An 18937-nucleotide genomic window follows, 5' to 3' on the forward strand; every position below is an offset into this window, starting at 1 on the left:
GGCAGGGCTGATGAACAGGTGCTGTTAAGCGGAGACAGCCACGTTCCCCAGCGAGATGGCTGCTGTGAGTCAGAGCTGTGGGCAGCGCTGGGGCAGCGCTCTGCTCCGAAGCCTGCGGAAAGCAGGTTCTGCTCCTGGGCATGCCTGCTTTCTCTGTGACAAGCACCTTATCAGGGAGGAGGGATGGCGGGACAGGGCCCGATGCGGTGCCGCTCAGCTGGCAGCTTGCTTTCGCGGGCCCGTGAGGATGGGGTCTCCAGGGCAGCGTCACCACCTGCGGCAGGCCATCCCAGGGCTGCCTTGCTCTCTGGAGCTAGGCGCTAGAGGGAGATGTGAAGATGTGATCTCGCGCACGTGCCCAGGGACCTGGGAATCCCCTGCCAAACCATCCCTGGGGCTTCCAGTAGCACGCGAGGGGTCACTTGGTAATTAACTGTGAGCGCTTGCCTGTTCAGACATAAGCTTGGCAGCGTCTGGCTTGGAAACCTTCATTATCAAGTGTTTTTAACGTTTTGGCTGTAAGGACAGAACTCGGGGACTGTAACAGGCCTTCTCCTTCTGGGTGATGGCCACCCTGTCTGTGCATGAATGCCTACTCTACAATACAGAGGGCGGTCTGTTTTCTTGAAAAGACAATAAGATTGACCACTAGATCATATTTTGGTGAGATTTCGGACCAGTTATCACCTTTCTCAAAGCTACTACACCCCTGAGACCAGCAAGCAGGTAGTGAAAAGCAGAGCCCACTTCACAACCAGGCTTCTCGCAGCGAGGAGGAGTGTCGTGCGAGCACGTGGCCCATGCTCTTTCAAGGAATGAGACTGAGATGTCAGAGGAAGTTGCCCTTTTGGTATCAACCACAAGCCCAGGGCCTCACCTTTGAGGAGGCCTCGTAACATGCAGAGCAGCATAACGTCCCCAGCGGGTGTGCCTTTGCCCTTCTGCAGGATGCGTGCTGTCCTTCTCGGTGCCGGCAACGCGGAGGAGCGGGTCGAGTAGTTCTGTCCTGAGGCTGTGGTAGACCAGCCCTGGAAACAGCTCAACCACAGTGACTAAAAGTTTCCCCAGGAAACAGATTGGATCCTTAGCAAGCAGGTGTTTTATGAGCTGATAAAAATGATCTCAAAGGCCAGGAATCAAGCTCGCAAGCAGAGAGAACAGAAATGATCAGTGGCTGTTTCTCCTGCTGTTGGGAGTCAGAAATCAAACTGAGGGTTTAGTGCAAAGAGGGTTAAAACACCAGTAATTCAGTGCCTACCAGCTGGGAAGAATAATAAAGCCTGCGTTTCTGTGTTGGTACAGGGAGAATGCTGCAGAAACAGGAATTTTATTACATAATTATGCCTCCTACATAAAGCTTTAGAGGGGGGGAAGCTAGCAGGGCCGTGCATCATTAAAATGACACAAAACATGCCACCGCGATCAGAGTCCTGCCTGTGCTTCAGCCTGTACAATGCACACATATCCTTCGCGTCCTTGCGGCGTTCATGAATTTCAGTTGGCTCACTTCAGAGCCGGGAGGGAGGCAGCCTAATCAAAATGTGGGCTCCGCTTTCTGCCATGGAAGCAGCAGTTGGGGGGTGCTTTGTGCTGTTTGTTCTTGTTTTACAACCCATTTAATTAAGTGATTGAAAGGAAGGGGAGTGAGACTGCAATTCCTAACTCAAGAACTGCTGACTTGAGCACCCTCCCCTTTAAGGGCAGCATGCTGCAGGGTCCATACAGTCCTCCTGTCTCATCTGTAGTCGCTTCATGGTGAGCCCTTTGCCTTCTGTAGGACTGCAGCTCACAGGCTGGTGGTACAAGTTGCTGTTGTCAGGAAGAGGTGGTCCACCCACAGCAGGCCATGAACAGCACTGGGAGACTCAGGAAAAAAAACAGCCCTGGTAATTTTAGTATAGGCATATAGAGAACTCTCTCCCAAAGCACTGGGAAAGCCAGAAATCATACTGATGTCTTTCTGACTGGATTGAGCGGTACTTTTCCTGTTCTCCAAGTGAAGACGCTGATGTTGAATGATTGTAGCTCTGCTCCAGAAGTGGCAGCTCCATGGATTTTCTCTGTGCATGTGCTCAGGGGTCTGTCTGATGAGATTTTTAAGTGTTTTCTGGTGCGTGCTCCTTCCTTAACATCCAAAGCACAAAGTTTAGAGGAAGCAAGAGGATGTTTCCTTTTTGTGTGCGCTGTCAGCAAGCCGCGAATGCAGCCGTGAAGAGCATTCTTTTATCTGGTTTTTCAATTCTGCCTAAGCCAAAACTAAAGCATGCTTTCTGTCCTGAAAAGCTTACAGTTAAAGGGTTTCATTCAGAAAAGTATTTAGACCATCTGTATTAACGACAGCATTTAAGTAGGCATTTAAGTACATGTTTGGACTGTATCCTAACAAGGATGCTTTGTTGAATGGGGCTGCCGTAGACAAACTGAAGACAAGGTACAGAATGTACGTTAAACACCTGGTGATGCCTGGCAAGCATTTTGCTGCTTCCATTTCACACTGTATTCTGTTTTAATTGATCCAATTTTTAGTGTTTAGTGGGTTGGATGGGGCTGGAGGGAGGCTCGCACTCATAGCACCAGTGGCATAGGGAAGACTGAGGGAGCACAGGGTGCTCCTCTGGGCCCCCCGCTTCTTCCAGAGGCTGTGGGAGCACCTCCTCCTGTATTTGCTGTGGAAAAAGCCAACGGTTGTTGTGCTGTCTTTGTTTAGAGCCCCTTTTATTCTCCTGTATGTATCCAAAGCCCCACAGATCAGTACATCAGAGCAACATGCAAGGTTTCCAGTCTGGCATACAGCTGCTCCTGAGGTGAAACCACCTCATCAATTCCCTCTGGTTCAAGAGGTCTTTTCCTGGCACGTCTAACAAGTCCTTACTACGCATTTCAACGACACAACCAAGATATTTCTCCCCTTAGCATTGCTACATTGGAGCAACAAGGCTGAATCTCTTCTGCCCAAATTGTCAGGAGGCCCTAGCACAGCACAGTCCTGGGCAGTGACCGTGACACAGGAGGCGGAGGGAAGCAGACCCCGCCATGGGTCTGTGTGGGGCTGACAGCAGCAGAGGCTGGAATGGATCCAAACTCACTGAGAGAACAGGAAGGGCTGGCTTCGTTTAAGCCCCAGTCCTCCAGTGTGCTCTCGACCTGCTCAACGTGCAAAATCCCAACAGCCCAGCCAGGGGCAGGGAGTGGGAGCCACTGTTTTGTCTGCAGAAACGTTCCGTGCCCGACTGATTTGGGTGAGCCACAAACAAGTTATTCGAATATCAGCTGAACGTATCAGAGGCAGTGATGTTTTACAAACCTCCCCATGTGTCTGCAGTGGGCTTGAAGAAGAGGGCAGCAGCACTTCTGAACAGGCCAATGGTTTGTAGCGGACCAGCCGTTGCGGCCTGCCCACTGTATGCTGTCCTTATAACATCTCTATAGGCACAGGAGGCCTGGGCCACGTTCATAACATGAACCTTGCTAATGTAGTGTTAAACACTGAAATCAGCTTTGTGTTTTAAAGCTGTACTTGACACTAGCAGTGCTGGTGTGATGCAGGTGCCTGGGTAAAGCCAAGGCAGCGTGTGCGTGTAGGTGAAGTGCTGGTGCTCCCGGTGCAAGTGGCAGGCCTCGTGCTGCCGTTCGCCTGCATCATTCAACGAGCGGAGAAGCAGGCCTGGACCCTCCGTTGCTTCCCACTCTGTCTCCTTCATTGTGAGGAGGCAGATGCAGCTTCATTTCTATTGTAGTTACTGTCAGCCAAAAGGAACAACAGAGGGCTGGGGATGTGGAAAAAAGAGCCTGTGATAGTCTGTGCAATTATATGTAGCAATATGACATAACATGCAAGATAACCGTTACAGACACATGATTTACACATTAGACCACAACCTGTGATGGGTTACCAGCTAGTGAAAACTGTGTGTGTAACATAAACATCTTCAATCAGTTTTTGCTAAAGCTTGTAAGACAGAGTATGTGAAGTTTCCTTGAAGACCTTTGCAAGCTAAAGGCTAGAGAGGGGAGGAAAAAAGAGAGGGATGAAGATGGAGCTGAATAGACCACACACCACACTGCATTCGCTGCCCAGCTGTACCCAATTCCAGTCAAGTGTAGCTTTATTGCAGGCAGACCACGTCCTGTGCTCTGTCTCATACTGCTGTGCTGGTACGCACGGCACAGCTTCTACGTACAGCCCAGCAACACGTGAGCTGTTCTGAAGCACTTATTTTGCTTTCGGTGAGTAATAACTGAGTCGCCAGTCTTTCAAGTGACTGACTTTTCCAGTAGTGAACACGTTCTCTTCCCCTGAATTATGAAATGAGCAAAGTTTGTGACACAAATACCAAGGAGTGGAGGAGGGTGAGCAGGTCGGTTTTGTAAGGCACCCATGGCTCAGAGATGGTGCCCCAGTATTTCCAACAGTGACAGCAGAGTTCGGAGACCTTCACTCAGTGTGGGGCAAGGTAACTTTGAACTCCACTTGTCTTCATGCCCAGCACTGCTGGCTTTCTGTTGCTCTTCTTTTTACAACGTGTAAAGAGTCCATTTCCATCAGTTCCACAATTCTCTGCTGGCCAAAATGCACCCAATCTCCTGAAGTGCAATTGAGGGGGTAGGGCAGATAGGAACTCCCTACGATAGGATTATGGTGGATGATTCATAGAAATCACAGTGGGCAGAAAGAGCGGGCCCAAGTTCATGGCTTTCCTTTCATAGACCAGAGTTGCCCCTGAAGTTGAAAAGTGGGGGCTCTGTTTAGCAGCATCACCACCCACTGTTTCCAAAGATGTTCGGCTTTGCTCAGCGGCCTCCCTATTGCTGTAGCTATAAATAAGTACGTATCTTTGTGTGTGTGATTTGTTCGTGTTTAAGCTTATATTTAAGCCGAAAGGCTATATATAACAGGACTCTATTGAAGAAGACAAAATCCTCATTGTTCTGTTCGTGTTCTATCTCAGTGTAACTTTCATCTTGGTGTGCATGGGTGTGTGTGCACGCAGCCATACATTAACATGAGCAGACAGACACAGGATAAAAAATGATGTGGATATTCTACCCTGTTTCTGTAGTTGGGCGTTGGTGTAATTAGCTTTCATGACGTAAACAGAACCATTTTTGTACGGTTGGAGTAACAGCATGGCAAAGCCCCATCTGTTTGCACCGAGACTACAATATATGTATGTGTATTGCTAACTTTGGTCATTCCAAACTCACTTTAGGAATGTCACTTTCTAGACCTTACAAAGTGCTTCTGAAGCTGGTTTCCTCTAGGCGTTTAGTATGTAACCATATTTTAGCTCCGGCAAGCTTCACAATGCTTTTTTGTTAACTAGACGGTTTCACTATGATCATCGTATAGAGTGGCTGTGCTTTTCTGGGTATGGGAAGGCTGGTTAACTTTATATAGACCAAGGAAAGTAGCTAGCCTTTATGGTGGTGGTTTAAAAAAAATAAAAAGGAAGAGGGAGTTATTGGCATGGTAGCTGGCAAATATTTAGACATTGTGGATCCCTTGCCAAAAAAAAGTGTGATTCTGGGTGCCCATCCTTTGCGCAGAAAAGGCTGCTTTGGAAACTTGCCAGGATCTGAGGGGTGTTCCTGACTTGCTGATAGTGGAGCAGGTTAATGATTTAAGTCTGTAGTATTTGTGGTTGCTTTTGTTGGTTACAAAGAGCCCAACACATGTTTTGGAGTGTAGTTTCCTCATTGCTATTGCTCTCTGCAGGCTCTTGAGAGAGCAAACGAAACTGGTTAGAAACTGGGCATCTGCCGCTGCCAAATTGTTGGGGAACACCAGCACCCACCCTGCAAAGCGAGGCCGTGTGAACTCTCTGCCACGCTGCATGGTGGTAGCTACCAGGGAGGGATTTTCACATGGCGGGTGCTTTTGCCTGCAGACGTGGGGTTAGTTATTAGCACTCGGGGGTCCTGTACCTCAGGGAAATCTGGGGCTTCGCACATTACCTGGCCTCAGCCAAACAGTGAAATGACTATGTGCACGTGCTTAGGAAATACCAGGTACAGTGTTGTCAGATTATACCTCAGTGGGAAAGTTGTGAGTTAATGAGGCTTTACCTCATATTTGCAATGATCTAGGAATGCGCAAACAATTACTTACTGTGGCTCATCTGAGTCCCGGTAATTTGTTATGCTTGTAAACTTGGCTACTTTTGTGAGCTTGCAGACTAGTGAAATCCACAGCCTGCCTTATTCTGTATTTCTTTATTATTATTGTTATTTATTTTAACTGATTTGACATCTGCCTGTTAATCAAATGGATATGTTTTTTTAGGTTGGTGAGAACACTTTACTGTTGGATTAGCTGTTTTCAGAGAAAATTATTATTTTTCTTAGATACTCGCTGAACCCAGGGAAGGAGTCTGTTATTTTTTTTTTCTCTGAAGTCATAGGTAGCAAATGCTTTTTCTACTGGGCATAAATAATAGCTGGTTTCACTACTGCTTGCACAGAGGAGTACCATTCCATGGGGAGTGTTGGTGTTTCTGGAGTCGAAATGGCAGAGAGAGGAGTCTTAGCCCCTGTATATTTGCACAGCACTGTATTTCCAAGAGTGTTTCTGTCTGTCGTTGCTGTTTGATCATCTTTTTTAAATTAACAAGAACAGAGGGATGGGAGAACAGCATCCAGACCAGAGTCCACCGCCACCAGGTGCTCGGTGGCACGAGGCGGAGGAGCAGTGAGGAAGCTGGCTCACGAACGTGCTGCGAGGGATCAGCTGAAGGCGGACGGGCTTTCAGCATGCTGACCAAGTGTCAAGGCTGCAAATGGGATTACAAGCCAGTGACAACTGTGGTGGCTGTTGTTCTGGGGACACCTGTTCCCTCAGTGCTGGATGCAGGCTAGCATCCACGCAGGATGTTGAGCAGTCACCAGATGGCAATGGCTTTCAGTCACTGTGCATTTTTTCTGGATTGGATCCAGCAGTGTATAAGGGATGCTCTTTGCTAGCAAAACAGCACTACAAGGGACATTTAGCCCTCAAAGGAATCCAGATAAAGAGGTTTGTTAATGAACCACGAAACTCCCGTGTGGAATGAGTATTGTCACTGAAAGTTAACCAGGTGCCAGGATCTAAAACAACCACTTGGAAACAAATGGTTTCACCATCCAGTCATTAATGGGAGCTGCTGCATGACGAGGAAGCTGTCCATGAAAGTTAAGACCAAAATGTTGCTAGCGTCCGAGTAACTTGGGATGGGTCAGTATGTTTGTTTCTGGTAGAAAGCTGGATATGGAGAAATGCCATGGGCACCTTGGGTAAACACACCCTGGTTAAATTGGTAAGAGCTTGTGTCATTGGCTTACTGCTACTTTTGTCAGTGTGTTTTAAGAGTTGTTTCTTTCGAGTCTAGTGGAAATGATTCTTCTTGCTGGAAGCCTCAATTTACTGGACAAAATGTGGACCCCGATGGAGGGTGGCGATCAGTTTGACTGTGGAAAAAAGGTTCTGTTGATTTCTTCCCCCTGTAAGTAGTATGGTTGTATGGCTTCCTGCAGGACACTGAACTGCTCGATATTTGGGAAGTCCCAGGGTCCAAATCCCCAAATGGAATGGGGAGGGTGGAATGGAAGGGGAGTCCCTTGAGTGGCCTAGACTTAACAGAGCATCTCCGAAGTCACTGGAGCATGCCCTTTGCTGGCACAAGCAGCTCAAGCTTCATCAACATCATACGCCCTTATCCTCAGAAATGTAAATCAGCAGAGCTCCCTTGGCCCTGAGAGTGTTTTAGACCACTGTGAAATCCAGAACACTTCTTAAATGGTGAAGAGGCAGTGATTTACAACAGCCAAAACATCCTCCCACTGATGCCTATGCTGCCCATAAATCTCCGCTTCCTAGGTACAACGGTAACACTTCTGTTATGTCTCTCTGTTCTTTAAATTGTTCCGTTTGGCACGCAGTTCACAATAATTCTCTTGAACACATTACCGTTTCTTGTGACACCATAAATCCTTTTTTAATTCTGGCCATTTGTTGCCTTCCCAGTCCTGTTTCAGATTTTTTTTCAGATTTTTCATGGTTTTAATCACAGATCTGTTGCTGGGATGGCTCTGTTCCTTGGTGCCAAGTGATTAGCACATTAAGGTGGATATCTGTCGTGATTTACTTTCAAACTGTCCTAAGGATTTGTTATATGGGGAAAACATTCCTCCTTCTAAACACTTTACAAACTTTTATTGTTCTTAATTACTGCATTTTTTTCTTCATTTGGACATCCGTATTTGCAGATGACATTTTAAACTCCTCCATCGCATCTTCTGCTGAATGCAGAAGGTTCTCAGGACCTTGATAAGAAAACATTGGGTTGTTTGACTCTCACACGCAGCACCCACACTGCAGTCATACTTCTCCTTTATCTCCGTATTTTAGAGAAAGGGTTAACAGCTGTACTTGTGTGGCTAACGAGAATTACAGGCCTGGCTGCTAATTATCTCCTCTGGAGGGTCAGTCTTTCCAAGAATCAGGTTATTAAAATGAGATATCTCTCTCTTCTCTCTCTGTCTCTCTCTCTCTCTCTCTCTCACACACATTTTTTTTTTTTCCCCCTAGAAAAAAATTGCACAGGGCATGAGAAATCTGTTATATTGTTTGAAGTAGAAGAACAGTTTTTGATCATAGGTACAAAAAATATTGAGTGAATTTCTCTGTGGGGAGTTTAAACAAAAGTTTTTACCCATATAGCAAAAATGGATATAAGAGTCTTATCTGGATTTTTTTTTTCCTCTTGCTTCATTTTATTTTTGCTGGAGAGTGAAGTCCTCTCGATACCTGGGACCGTTCTCAGCTAACGATACATGTGCAAGGTCTTTGAGCCCATCAGTAGTTCCTGCACCCCTGGGCAACGTGGATTTCTTGCTTGTGCCTCTGTTGTCTCCGTTTGATTGTAAACAGCGGAGAGGAAGCTTTCTCCTTCAGTAAGCTGCTGTGACTATGATACTGTTAGGTAGTAGGGGGCGGGGGGATTAAAGTTGATTTTTTTTTTTGTATTTATGAATACAGCTGTTCTGCGTACTTTGGTATGTATTATTTGTTTTAGGTATCCCCGTTTCAACTGCTGCTCAGCAATGCTAGACCTAGACTAGCGCAATGTGCAGTTGTAAATGCTCTCTTTGGGTGCCCTTGTCAGTGCCCGCCTTTCCAAACTTAAAAGGGGGACTACTGAATTGTTGGAATTTGACTTTTAATTGTCACGAGAATCACATGTAGGGCTCACGGAAGATACCCCGTCTGCCTGCTTGTAAGCCTTTATCTCTTAGCAGCTGTTAGCCATCAGCAGCCATCATTTTGCTCCACTGGAAGCTGATTTTGGGGCACGTCTGTCCGCACGCTGCCGCTGTGGGTGCCAGGACGTGGGGCTGGCTGGGGTCTGCGACTGGTTTCCCACCGGGGCAGGACCCTGGCAGCCTGCCCCAAGCTGAGGTGGGCACAGCCGCCTCTCGGGTGGCAGAGGACGTCACGCTTGTCTAGGGCCCTGATTGACTGCTTCGGCTCCCCGGCAGTCCTCAGGCTGTTTCACATCCTGACTTTTATTATCTGAGGATTATTATCAGCAACAGATAATTTCCCTCGGTCATGGAGATGGCTTTTAATTCATGCTTTCTTGGGCTCGAGACAGGGTTATTTCGTTCTATCTGCTTCTACTCTTTCACTCCTGTAAGCAAAGTCTAAAAGGCGCAAGAAGGCTGATGCCAAAAATCAGCTTTTTCAGAGCAGGGAAAGTCTTTAGCGCTCTCTGTTCAGCGGCGTGTCAGTTGTAAACTCTTCATAGTGATTTATAAAGCTTTGCATGGCCTTCGACTGTCTGATGAAACTGTCTTGATAACCACCTACTGTTGCTGCCTTACTGACTGTCTGTGGGACTGGATTTCACTCTGCCAGTCACAGAGCATTTTGCCATTATTCTTCTGCCTTGTGAAATTCTCTTGCCGTGATAAGAGCCATCATTCCACTGCGGCTTTGAAAAAGAAATGAAAAGTCTGGGTTTTGGTGGAGCCACTTGACACCAGCAGCGAGTTTCACAGCTTGCGGTCTGTTAGCGGTGACGGGAGTGACACAAAGCAGCAGTTTTACCAAACGGTTCAGAATTGTTTGCAAATGGATTTTTATGATAATTTTATGTAACTTTAAAAAATAAAATTAAAAAGATCATGGTGTAATTAGAATGAGCTCTAGGCCAGAGGTCGACTGGTGGAGCTTTTCATTGTCACGCTGCTATTTACATACTGTCTGATTTAGCAGAGTTATCTCAGCTGCCTTGGATTCCATATCTAGGAGAAAAGGGAGTATCCCTCCAGGTCCTCTGCCCTGCATGTGCCATGAATGTGCTGTGAGGATTAGTCACAGTAAAACACTTCGGAGTACATAGGGCCTGGTGACCTACACCCAAAGAAGGGTGTGACCCCACTGAAACTTAGAGAGCTGCTCGGATACAATGAGGCAGAGAAAAGGCTCAAATAAAGAAGCCAAGAGGTCCATTACAGAAGCAGTAAGTCAGAATGCACTGTTTTGGTGCCAGGTCATATTTACGTATGTAAGTCCTCAGTGGTAGTGTATAGGGCGTGCCAGTTAGCGAGATCGCATGGTGATGTGTTGCCTACCAGCTGTGTCTTTCAGCAAAATACAGTCATTCTGTGTATTGGCTTAATTTCTGTTATCAAAAACAGTATGGACATTTTAAAAGCAGGCTGTCGCTTGAAGAGAATCTGTATAAAATATAAGTAATAAGCAGACCTCAGTTGTAGAAGCAGTGGGAAATTCCTTTGACTGCTAGGAATTCCCCGTTATTAACACGATGAAAATCTTTATGTAAACCTTTCCATTTAGTTTACGAAAACAGTTGCTAAAATGAGTGGCGTGGAAAAGTGGGAGTTTAGAGCTAGCTGTTATGTATAGACAGAGAGAAAGGTGATACTGGCAGTATGATATGGGCATGAACCAGACTGGGGGCTGGTTGGTAGGTAGTTTCTTACTCCTGCCCCACCAAAAACAAACACAAACAAACTACAAGGCAAAAAAACAACAAACAAACAAACCCACACGACTGAAACCATATGCAGAGGGAGGATGCATACTTCACTTCTTTCAATGTGACATCTTGTTGGCTTGAGTTGAGTTCCTTCATTGCTGCTCAGGAAGAAGAGCTGTGGAGCTGGGTTTTTGCAGAGAAATCCAGGCTATTTCCAAATGCTTTTGTCATGCAGTTTCTTCTTGCTCTCAGCATGTATTTCTGTTTTTCCTTGAATGTGTTGAAAGGAGCAAGTTTCTTTATGAAAATGTTGTCTGTGAAGAAAAATCCTTCCCTCTAGTGTGCTTAGCTTTATCAACACAACAGAAACTAGACAAAAGGAAGGTGTTTTTCTTCTAAAGAAGTATATATTGTTTTCATTAAGGCAAATCCCTTACTCTCCCTTACCAAATGAGAATCTTTAACTCCAAAGAGAAGGAGTATTGATTTGCCTCCTAGAGTGAAATTGCTGAAGCTTATAGGAAATGTGATGTTTGTGTTGTTTAAAAAAAAGTAATAAAAAAATCACTTAATGACTCCCTTCCCCCCTACTTATTCCGGTAACTTAAAGTACAAATTAACAGGTGGGCTGTTAGCAGACACAGTTCTTCCTCAGGTCATGCCAATTCAGAGCCAGACATGCAACTCAGTCCTCAAAGTACAAGCTTTTAAATGGTGACTGTGCATGTGGAAGTTGTGGGACACCTCTGGGTCTGCGCCGGCACCACGGGATAGTGGTTATTTGCAGCTTTCTGTGCAGGTGGGCAAGGGAGCGCCTGCTGCACGCCTGCGTGGAGCCCTGCCAGCCATGCCCAGGTCCAGCAGATGGGCTCTCAGTGCCTCCCTGAGCAAGCTGCCTGACTTCAGTCAGTTCGGAGGGAGCAAAGCCTGCAGGTTGTTCAGCCAGAGCCTCTCTTTATTTTGAAAGAGGTGGAAGAGAGGGCCGGAGGCCAGTGGGGGAGAATGACTCACTACGTTTGAAATACATTTGGGAATCAAACGCAGAGGGAAAAGGCCTCAGACATGCTGACAGGCTGAGCGTCCCAGTGCTGCAGAGCTGGGACCCCCAGTATCTCAGCTCCTTTTGTTGTCTTCTCTGCTTAAAGCACAGTGTGCAGACATGAAAATGGGATGTTGGAAGCCTAAAGGTGTTATTGGGTCCGTGCCTTCATCTCTGTTAACTGCATTGATCTCCTGAACAGATTTCGTGCTCATCAGATGATGGTAGCGATGACCTTGACTTCATGAATGTATCCCACTAGAAATCCTCAAAGCATCTAATACCTAAGTTTACATCCTCAGTCAGTTCTTGAAGCATTTGAATTCAGTCTTCTACTAGTGCTTAAAGTAACTTCCCTGCCAAAAAGTGTTGAAAAGCACCTTCCGAAAAGTACATCTGACTCCCAGATAGACTTTTTTTTTTCAGTCCTCAGATCCCTGCTCCTTTCCCTGGAGCTGGGCAGCTTTCCCTTGCATGCCCAGGGCAGTTCTGCAGAGAGCAAGCCGGGCAAACCCCTGGTGAAATCAGCAGCTGCCACTGTCATCGGTGAGGCAGTGACAGGCTGCAGTCCTAGGCGTAGGTGGTGCTGCAGAACTGAGGAGGAGAGCTGCCCCAGGAGAGTTTGAGGAAAAGGGATAATCCTCCAGGTGTCCTTCGCATGCAGGTCATTGCATTCGTGTGATGGCAGACCAACACAAAGCGAGTTTTAGACACACAGGACGTCTTCTGGCACCCTGAAAAACAACTGCTTTGTCACTCATTTTGTTTATGGGAGGTGTGGAGAGGAAGGCGAGTGCTGACCATGCCATGATGCAGGGAGCAGCGGCTGTGCCCCGCCTGGGTAAACTGCTCCATCATCTATTTCTTGGTTGTTTGTGTCTTGACACCAGCCTGCTTCTCCTAGCACCAAAGGGCTGCTCCTGCTAGCCAGCTTGTCCCAGCTCTGCCCATTTCCTGCAAGCTCTAGGTTTTGCTGGCAAGGTGAAGTCCTACAGAGGAAATAAAAGGAGAACGGTGCCTGCAACTCGTGTTGTAGTTCTGTTCCTTGAAAAATATAGGTTCCCCTTTAACAATTGCATATACATTTTGGATATATTGAATCTAAGGAAGTACCGTTTCCTCTCCTTTATTACATATCCATTGTATTGTTGAATATAAGGAAAACGTAATAGAATTGTCACACAAAAGAGGTGAAAAGGATAAAACAACACACTTGGTTGCTTTTAAGCCCCCCATTCTCAATAGCAAGAGGCTCCCAGTTGTTTTTTTACCTTGTCTTTTTAGAGCTGTAGAAAACTGAAGAAGCTTTTCAGCTGCCGCATTTCAGCAGACAGTGGCACTTTGCAGAGTGGGTTTGATCTGAGAGGTTGGGTGTTCAGATTTGGAAAGACTTAACAGTGATCTCTTCCACCCATAGAAGAAGTTAAATTTAGTTTTAAAAGTCAAGTTGAACAGAAATGCTGTAAAGTTGGGAAGAAGAACTGGGTCAGTTACATTGGCTCCAGAACTAATTTATTTGGGGATGGGATGGGGAAGGAGATACGCCTTACGTACAAGAGAATGCTGCTTTCCCCAGCGTGTGCTCAGAGCTCTTCCATAGCATAGGCAGGAAGGAAAACACCCAGTGCCAGGGGAGGACTGTGGGCTGGGTGTTCCCTGTGGATGGATCCTACATCGCTCTGAACGGCAGCGTGAAATAATCTCTCTGCTCAGTAATTTCCCAGTGCAGGGGCTCACGGGTCTCTTGGGTTTCATAAAGGGACTAAGAGCTGTGAAATACATATTTCTCTTGTCTACACCTTTCTCTGCTGCTGCTTTCCCTTCTCAGGAAGAAAGCTGCTGTTTAGAAGTAGCTGGGACACAAGCTCATCCTTCTGGAGGCTGAGTAACACTACAGATAGTGTCCTACTGGACTTGGTTAAGCTTTGGATTTTTTTTCCCTAATAGCCATTAGGAGAAAAGGGAGGTGAAAGTAAACAACTCATTTGTCCTTTCCTTGTAACCTTAGAGTGGCTTCGTTCCTATCCCATCCTTTTTTTCCTTCTAACACATCACGTTTTATACCCTTATTATTTCAAGCACAGAAGACGCTCTTTACAACTCGCATTAAATCCGGGCTTTGAGATCGCCTGTTGCCGTTAGGAGGCTCTAATTAAGCCCCTATATTAGAAGCGCAGCATGCGGGGCTGAAGCTGCTTGCGGGAGCCGGTGGGACGCGGAGCCCCCCGTGCCATCGCTGCCATCCCTGGGGGCACGCAGCGCTTCCCGGAGGGACCCTCGGCGGCGGCAGCAGAGCACATCCCGCACACCTTGCTCGCTCGCCGTCTCGCTCGGGCGCACGCACGCGTCGCTGGATAGTTTTGCTGTCTGCCTCCTCTGCTTTCTGTTGCTAAGTGAACAGCTCTAGCTCGCACACGGAGCGGAGCCAATAGCATCCTGACCTCCGCAGGCTGGTAAAAGCTGGAGAAAGGGAATCCAACGGTGCTGTCTTTTCTTTGCTCCTCCGCCTGCCCCCCCCCCCCTTTTGCCGGGAAAGGGGGAGGGAGAACACAGGATGGTGGAGATAATTCATAATAGCCATTCATGTTCTGGAGATAAATGCAGCAATACCTGGGGAAAGGCAGAGAATATGATGCTCCTATGTATTTATAGGCACACACAGACAAAAATGTTTTTCCGTGCGCTGTGAGCTCCAAGCTGTGATTAAGAAATGAGTTAACGCGGCGAAGTTATTTTGCTGTGGTCTTCGTTGCTGTTAATCTTCTACTAATCACTGATACCGGAATATTTTGTGAGACTTGTCCCTCCCTCAGCCAGAGGAACACCGAGGGGCTTCGTCCTTCCCCTCGCTAATTATGACACGCTTATCACACAAAAACTCTTGCTTCCCTGCTCCCCTTTATGACTCGTTGGGGTGGGGGGGGGTTGTACAGCACCCTGCAGGCACTTGTGAGGTTGTTGCAGTCCCACTGAGCGGACAGCCTCACGGTGAGTAGCTATAGGAATTGACCACCCCGTAGTCATATTTTGTGGAAAAAGAAATAGGTTATGGCTCACTTGCTTACAAATAGAGCACAGGATTTTTGTGATTCAAGTGCCAAGCTAAAGCATGTGCTTGGTAGCTTAACGTTCAGTGTTAACCTGCGGTGTAGTCTCCTTGTAGGTTATTTTTCTTGTATTTGAAGTTCTCCCTATTTAAATACATTTGCATCTTGATCACAGCTCTCTAGGCACAGCAAAGGAGTGAGCACATCTTATCTGTGAGCCGACAGTGCCAGTGACAAAGGGCTGGTGAGAGGTGCTTGCTGTGTTCAGGCGCGTGACTGCAGCTATCTCTGGGCCTGAAAGGGAAGGAGGTAACCCTTGTGTTAAGGTGCAAACGAGAGGCAGCGTGACTCTCGTTTGGGTGCCGCAGCCACCGAGTTTCCCTGGCTGTGAAACCCAGGGGAAACGGTGGGCAGACAGACCGCACGGGCTGGGTGCCCCCCAGAGCCGGTGGTTGCAGCCGGTGTGCGGCATAAGCCTGTGCAACTCAAATATGCCATTAAGAAAGGGGATCTTTCACAAAGATTCACCCTTAAATTGATCCGTTTAAGCCACGTCGTGACCATTAATGGACGGCTCATTGATGGCTCTGATCAGTAGCAGCGAAGGGCTTCCCGATAGCCTAAAAGGATGAGCTCAGGCTTCTCTTTTCTTCGTCTGCCGGTGAAAGATGAGAAGGGAGCGAGTTCTGCAACATGTCACAGTGCATAAAGTAACCTGTAGGTTGTAGGTAATGTAATAAAACACGTGGACTGGGCCACAGGAGGGTTGAGATTTCCACGTGGTGCTGGAGTGGCTCTGCTCAGGCATCTCTGCCTGGAGCAGGGATGCGCAGGCAGGGCAGTGTTTGGCGAGGATGTCCATGTCGAGGCAGGGGCGTGGGGCGGAGGCTGGTCTCCTGTCTGCTAAGGAGGAGAAGCCTGAAATGTGAATCAGTCCATGTGCTGCAGCGGTTTCACAAGAGGCCAGCGAGGCTTTGCTGGGCGTTCTTCAGAGCAGAGGTGGCTGTGCTGCAGCCAGGTACTGCGTGAACCACTTGGGTCTCTCCTGCTGCCGTTGAGCACCAATGTGACCAGCGTGACACTGGCCTTTTCAAGCCTCCAGAAGCTGTCTGTAAGAAAGTACCTGGCAAATTTGTTTAGTGCTTTGCAGAGCTAATACCGTGCTTGCCTCTTTAACCCCACTGACTACCGTAAAGGAGTGATAAAACTTTGAAGATCTTGCCACAGTCAATAATTTTGCATTGTGCGATGAAATATAATGTTACAGCTGTCACTTACCTTTAATTAGCAGATGACACATTGTCAATCCACAATTGTCAATCCAGTTTTAATTCCCAGTTTTGCACACCTCCCTTTGCAACGTTACCAGGTTAACTGCCCTTACGTAAAAAATAACTTACAGAAAGGCACAGGGAAGCATACTTCAGTTGAAAACCAGTTCTGATCTGCAAGTTCCACGAAAACGAACAAAAGGCCTCTGGATAAATTCCTGTCGGTGTGTCTGCTCAGTGACTTGCTCTCCGAGGCACCTTCTGCCCCTCGTGCGAAGCCTCAGCAAACCACCAAGGGTGTCGTAGCTCCTGAGCCTGCAGCCCTGGTGGGGGCTGGCTCCATGCAGGGGCTCCTTCCCTTGCCTGGCAGGGGATTGCTGGTGCCCTGTCCCAAGGCAAACATCAGCGGAGGTGTAGGGCTCTGCCAGGGAAGTCCGTGTGATTTTGAGGGGTCGCTTTTCTTGCTGTAAGTCACGTAGATCTCTGTGGGATGCAGCGCGAGGATATTTCTTATTACTTTGCCTTGCTCACTCACCAAAGGTGCGAGTTTGCATAACAGACCTGTTAGGTTTTACTCTGTGTAAAATCCCCATGAAGACCGCCCCCCCCCCCCCTTTGCAGATTTGTTTTAATTCTCTTGTACAAAATTCGCTGTGTTCAGATCCATTTGTCTGTCTCAGCTGTCGTGTTGCGTGCCGTTCCCAACGTGCCTATCACCATGGTATCGAAGCGCTTTTTAATACATTCCGTCTGAAATTTGCCACATGTTTCAGGCTCCAGCTTAACAAAGCTTGAGTATGAGGAAGGACTGAGGTCTGGAATGGTAGTTAGAGAAGAAAAATAGGCTTAGACACCAGCATGGTTATGTTACTGCTGGCCTTCCTTCTGCGCAGAGGACTTACACCAATGAAATTTTGGTATGCAAACTGAGGCTGACTTTTTGCCCGTTCAATTTACCCTCTGAACCTGGAACTTATCGATTGCCCTGTCACTTCCCATGATTGCACCATCTGCTAATCTCTTCTGCCGTTCCCCTCCGTTTCCCCCTCCACCACAGCTCGCTCGGGTTTTGTTTGTGTTAGGCAAGTGTGAGCGTAAATAAATTGCCGTATCAATAGCTGCCCCATTGTAGTCGTCTCCTGCGAGCGCTGCTCTGGCACACCAGGAAGCTCAAATTGTTTAAGTTGATTTGGCTATTAACTCAAATTCAGCTAATCTGGAATATAACCTTGCAACGTGCCAATTTAAAGATTTTCTGTAGTGTGACTAAAATAACTAAATCGATTCAGATACCCGTATTTTATTTTTTTCCCCCCTTTCTGTAGCATCGATAAGCTGTTGTGCAATGCAGCAGTACGGAGACCTGGGCTTTGAAACGCGGTGTCAGATCACTTGCTGGGTGAGCTTGGGACACAGGAGTTTGGCAGGGGCTGTCCTGGAGCTCAGAGGACAAGTAGCAGCTCGGGCTGGCTGCTGGGACGGTTTGTGCACAGGTGTCCCCGCGTCCCCTCCTTGCTGGTGCCATGCTCCAGCTGGTCTGAGGTTATGCCTTTGCTTCGCAATGGATACGGAGGGCTCAGGGTGTGATCCCACGGAGAGCAGAGCACATCTGAACATATCCTTGCACACGTGTGTGCGTTCGCGCTGAAAGTACTCCCTGTCCCTGAAATCTTTCTGGGAAAAATAAATATTGACGTCCCCTTGCCTCGCGAGTTACACAGGTGTTTGTTTCTGACCTGCCAGGCTGGAAGTTAAGCCACTTTCCGTAGGTTCAAAAGAATACACTCGAGGTGAAAGGAGGTGGAGAAATGGGCTCGCTTGGTTTTGCCCTCCCGTGTCTAAGAGGAGTCTGTCGCTCTGTAACCGCTGCTCGGGGTTACTTGAATTTGTACAATTCCTCTCGTCTGGCGAATTCCAGTGCCTGAAAAACTGTCCTTGCTGCAGGAGAGAGAATTTCAAGGCACAAAATAAGTGTACGTAATACAATGTAATAAAAAATGGTCTGTGGCTCTTGAAATATTTAGCAGTGTGAAGTGGATCATTCCCCCCCCCGACTTTACACAAGTGCGCAGGATTCCTGTAGTGCCACAGGATCTCCATCAATCACGCAGATAGGGCTGTCAGCTCCGTGGGCTCCTCCAGAATTGCTAAGGTGCCCTCTGCAGAAGATACTGTGGCTAATGTCCTCATTACCAGCTAATTGGCTAAAGAGACTTCTCGCACATTGCATTTAGTCTGATTGATAGTTTTCCATCACCTGATGGGTGGAATGGACAGCCAAACCAATTATCACAGCAAAGACTGCCATATACCCCAAGAGTTCAGGCAGAGACAAAAGGCCCTTATAAGATTATGTCTAGTCAGTGCCAGCTGGGATTTTGTTAAACTATTAAATGATTTTTTTTTAATTTTTTTTTCTGAAAAGCACAATTGAGAACGCCTTGAAACTTCTGCAAGCCAGGCGAGCCCCGTGCTGGTTTGGGGTTGCTGGCGGCGCTTTGCCGTGGTGCCCTGGCGTGAGGCGGGTGTGTAGGGTTAAACGCGGACAGAGGCAGCGCGAGGTGCTAGCAGACAGCGGGATTTGTGCCTGAAGGAGCCTTG

General features: G+C 47.4%; 1 protein-coding gene across 8 annotated transcripts in view; it reads left to right on the top strand.

The window, feature by feature from the left end:
• MAML3 (mastermind like transcriptional coactivator 3) overlaps positions 1–18937 on the top strand; it is a 273831-nt gene that overhangs the window by 102139 nt on the left and 152755 nt on the right. The window lies entirely within an intron of this gene.

The sequence above is a fragment of the Anser anser genome, assembly GCF_964211835.1.
Source record: "Anser anser genome assembly, chromosome: 4".
Classification (NCBI taxonomy): Eukaryota; Metazoa; Chordata; class Aves; order Anseriformes; family Anatidae; genus Anser; species Anser anser.